This window comes from Rhagoletis zephyria, unplaced genomic scaffold (assembly GCF_001687245.7).
Source record: "Rhagoletis zephyria isolate East Lansing unplaced genomic scaffold, Rhagoletis_zephyria_1.1 Rzeph_scaffold_01006, whole genome shotgun sequence".
Lineage (NCBI taxonomy): Eukaryota > Metazoa > Arthropoda > Insecta > Diptera > Tephritidae > Rhagoletis > Rhagoletis zephyria.
In genome coordinates, this window is record NW_016158090.1 from 149,964 (window position 1) to 155,169 (window position 5,206).

Here is a 5,206-nt window from a genome sequence, read left to right on the forward strand (position 1 = left end):
GCAGTTTGAGCGTAAGAGAGAGGCGCAGCAACAACAGCATCAGCGACGACGGCTCCAGCATCAGCATTGGATAGTGAAATGGTCGGTGACTCTTGAGCGAGAATAGAGAATAGTTTTTTTAGTTTCACTTAATTTTTATTGTTGTTTTTTTCAAAATATTGACTTGTTTTGGCGTATTAGAAGATATTTATAAAATATCAACTTAACTCTGATCCGGTTCTCTGACTGTTGAGAGGACAAAAAAGAGAGCAAATACGGTTCTCTCTCTGTCAGAAGTTACCAGTTTTAGTCCGAGAATTTTTTGCTGGTAAATTCTGGTAAATGTGTCAAACGATCAGCTGTAGAGTGTTTGGCAACCAAATTGTAAACAAAAGAAAAGTGCACTCTGCTAATTCATGTTGAAAAGTATTTAATTACTTGTTTAAGTGGATTCTAATGAATTTGAAAGTATTTTTGGTTATTTACATGTGTGAGCTGAGTGTGTTTACATACAAAATAAGCAAAAATTTACAACCAAAATTTGGAGGTTATGTTGAAGTTGACAGAAGTTACCATTTTTTATTAGAAAGCGATCCCGTACTTTTCAATGTTACTCTCTCGCTCTGAGCGAATTTTTATTTTTTGACAGTTTTACTAGTCCGAGTCCGAGGAATACGGGATTACACCTATTGTGAATCTGCGAAAATATCTTTTCAGCAGATGAATATGTTTTTTAACTTTTTTCCAGAAAATTTACATACAGGCTCGAAATTATGCGAGTAACATTCAAATATCGTCGCTTGGATGGAAAATTGCCGGAAGCGTCATTTTGACAATTTGTAGTTATAGATGCAGTTATATAGTTTAAGGTAAGATATCTCGATTTTTTGTTAATTTGTTATTGGATATATTATTTAGTTTCCAAGTAATTGACTAAAATGTTTTCGGCTATTTGGTACAAATTGCGTTAGTATTGCTGTCGTACTAAACTAATCAAGATCTTTCAAATAGAGTTACCTGTTCTTCTTTAGTTTCCGACATATTCAGACTTATCATGAGTTTCATTTTCTAGAACCGGGTCACTTTTCACTTTTCGTTTGCGTGTATTCACTACAGGTGGATGAAAAAATTGTTGTGTTGAAATTTTGTTCGGGCGAAACTCACGATTAGGCTGATTAGTAAAAATATCGTTAATTTATAAAAAATTGTTATCACATTTTTGACGTATATCATTAAAACTAACTGCAAATTTTTTGACAAATGTCGTATACGACAAAATTTTATTAAACTCATAAATGGTTGACACTAAACTAAAAAAATAAGATAATTTAAGAATTTCGTGAACTAATACATAGCATTCTCCGACACTTTGGAGAAGATCTGTAGTCGTGTTTCTGAAAAAATGCATTCCAAACTTCAATCGTGAGTTACCGAAAGTAACTTGTGACAATCTTTTATCCAGGCGACGATATAACATTTAGCTAAAGTATGCATCTAAATAAGTTATAATTGTCATTATTCTCGCAGTTGGAGTATATGCCAGACGAGTAACAGGTATATATGTACATACAAGTATACCTAAATTAGCGCTTTGAGCTTGTATACTTATCTCTCTCTAACGCATTAATTCTATATACGTCCACCACCAACGCCAGACAAAGTTATGTCTGTATTTAATAATGGCTCGATGACAAAATATTCATGAAATGTATTCGTAGCTTTTTATTTACTTCATTTCATACATTAGTATTGATCTGAATGTAATATTTAATAAAAAAAATGCGTGTGTAACACCGTACACATGATAGAAGTGAAACTTCTTAAAAAAGGTGTGAGTAGTGATAGAACTTTTTAGAAAAGTATCGATACTAGTACTCATATAGAACACTCTAAAAAAGTATCGATGCCAGTACTCATATTTGCAAAAAAGTATCGATAATACTCGTACTTCCAAGTATTCCTAAAGCAAACGCAGAAAGTAAAAAAAAATCAAAAATCAAAATCAAATTGCTTTGCTTTTCCGCCTCTTCCTATTTGTAAATTGAATAGTCACTGCTCTTAGTATTTAGTTTTAATCTGATCTAAAGGAGTTTTTGGAATAAACTTCCGATAAATTAGTTTTACATGCGTAAATTAAGGCTGCGTTTCTTTATACATTCTGGATAATCCCATTTCACAGCCGGAATAAACAGAATGCGTTTGAAATATACGTCAACATATCATCAGGAACGTTCTAAAGAATAAATAAACAAAAAAGTTTATTCCAAACATTCAGAATGAATAAAGAAATGCAGCCTAAATGTTTATAGCAAAAAGCTTATTTCCAAGTTTTTAAAAGCGAATATTTTATAATTGTTTGACGCGTACATGTATTTATAAATAACTTTACTTTGAAAATGAAATGTAAATGTAGAAGACGAGAAGCGAAATGTGGTGAAGCCCATTCTTTATTGGAAAGATAAGCTCTCTTTTATAAAAATTGTCTTCAAGAATGGGCTCACAATGAAGGTAGAATACATGGGTTAACGACGGCTGCCTTATGCTGGAGAGTGGCCAAGTTGTGAGTCGAAAGACTATCCTCTTCCACCATTCATTATCAAAGGGGAGGCAATATATTCGTTTTTCAATTATTTAAAATTTTTACCCGAAGCCAATGTTGAAATGACCGCTACATTTTCTTCTAGGTTGTGTAAAAATTTCATAACTGTGGCAGTTACCAGGAGCTCACTAGGACAAAATATGTATTTATTATTAGTATGGGAGTATACGTATCGTCGTCCGTATGCCATAAACAGGAATGTGTAAAAATTAACATTTTGGGAAATCAAGTTTGAAAGTTTTTTTTGCGACACTTAGCTCTACATTTATGCAATTGAAATGCTAAAATATTTACTTTCCGTGTATGCGTTGTATTCTGGGTTTTGGTATAACATAGAAAATCCAAAGATTAACCAAGTCAACCCAATAACTCAAAACTGATAAATTTGCACATTCATGATTCTGGCATGAGGGTGGACGTTATGTGAATTAAAAACTTTAAAGGCGTGTTTCTCGGGTTTTCGGTTTTTGAGTTATGAAAATACTGAAGTAAATGAGTTTTATGTTCATTTCTCATCACATTCATCTTGAATATTGAAGTTAATATTCGAACGTTCGCCACAATATTTATTGGGTAATTAAAAAAAAATTACTTAGAAAAGTTTTTAACTCGTCGATACATTTCGGCATTCGCGATATTTACTCAGTACTTGTGAAAAGTATCGATATTCTGTACTCGGTACTCGTATCGTTCTATCACTAGGTGTGAGTACCAGGTACCTACTCACGAAATTGGATGTGTAAACATATGTTTACCGTTCGGCGATTGAGTTACATACATAGGTTTGGGTAGAAATCAAACAATAATTTAATTTCATCTTATTAATTTTCTGATATACATATAATTTATTTATTCATTTTCCGGTAACGACATCTTATATGAACTCGCGCTTCTAGCATCTATAGGACCGGGTTGTAATGGAAGTAATTGTATGTTTAACAAATAAATGAAAATGTTTATAATGCAATCAATAGATCCTTACGAATTCGCCATTACCAAGGCACTAAGTAACGCATGTACTTTTGTTTGCAAAATGCATTTATTTAAGTTAAAAGAACACAAATTCCTTTGTTCGGCATTTATTCTTACTCGCTTTCTATCTTTCAAGGCGAATTCATATATTCTTATCACGAATTCATATATTCATGTGGTAGCAAGAGTATATAAACATAAAATTGCCTTATAAATTAAAAGCATAAGTATCACATGTATGCGTAGTCCAATTCACAAAAGTGCACAAACTCTATTACGCGTTAACTGAAATCATGAAATGGTGTTCATTCATTCAGTTTCTACTCAAACGCATGAAATGATTTCATGAATTGGCCTACGCATAATGGTAGTAAATGACAGAAGGACTTACAACAAACACATCCTTTTGACATAATGCAAGCCGAAAATATTGGTTCAAATCAAGCCGCAATCAAGTTGGACGTTTTGCCCACAAACATTGCAATTTTGCGAGTAGTCTCATTGTAAAATCTCATTTTTACAATTTAATAGTTTCGGCTTATATTTATAAAATTCAACGAAAGCACGTACCTATTTCGGCTGAGTTATCCGTTTTCGGTTATTTATTGTACAAAATAAACGCAAATTAAATTAGTTTGTACAACTTGGCCATTAATGTAGCGATAAGTTGTACAACTTGCCAGAAAATCCAAATTTTTTGATCTTTCATACAACCAAGACATAAATTCATTCAACAGGCCCACAAACGGTGAAATCTAGAGCACAACAACACTAAGTTGAACCAACGGTCGCTATGTTTATGGCTTTCTTTAAGAAACATCGGGCGAAAATTTCAACTGCTCCTGTAACACTACCTTATATAAGTTGGCCTTGCTATCATCCTCACATATGTTCATCAGAGTTTACCAACGAAGGACGAGTTAATACAAGGAGATAGCAAGAACACAAAACTACTCTAGAAAATTACACGCCCAATGACAAACATGAACAAACACATAATTTTTGACAATCAGTACAGTTCGCATTTGTATCAACGAGCAGCTTATTAGATTTGTTTTCGTTTGTACTACATATGTGCATATATACATGCACACAAACATATGTACATACACAAACATATGTACATACATACAAATAAATATACAACCATTCAAACATATGTACATACATGAAAAGATTGCTGTCCATAAGTACATATATGTATATGATATACATAAGCCCATCAGTTCATCAACGAAGCCCGTTTGCTCCATCATAAATATATCCATACAAACATGTGTACATATGTACGAATGGATGTAGTTACACGAAGCATGCTTGCATCATTTATACATATATTGCTTGGTAGCGGCAGAGCTGAAATGCGCAATGAGTTCGTTCATACATACATATATATGTATACATATATACATGTATACATACATACGTGCATTCTAAGATACATATGTAGGTACTCGTACCCGTCATGCGTNGTACGTGCATTCTAAGATACATATATACATATGTAGATACTCGTACCCGTCATGCGTCGCTTTACTTCTTTTTTCCCCTTCCCTATACTACCTATATCTTCCTTCTCACTCATGTAACGTTTTCAGTTTTAAAAATTTCACTCTCCATTTTTGCGATACCGCCGCCTAAGAAGTTTCACTTCAA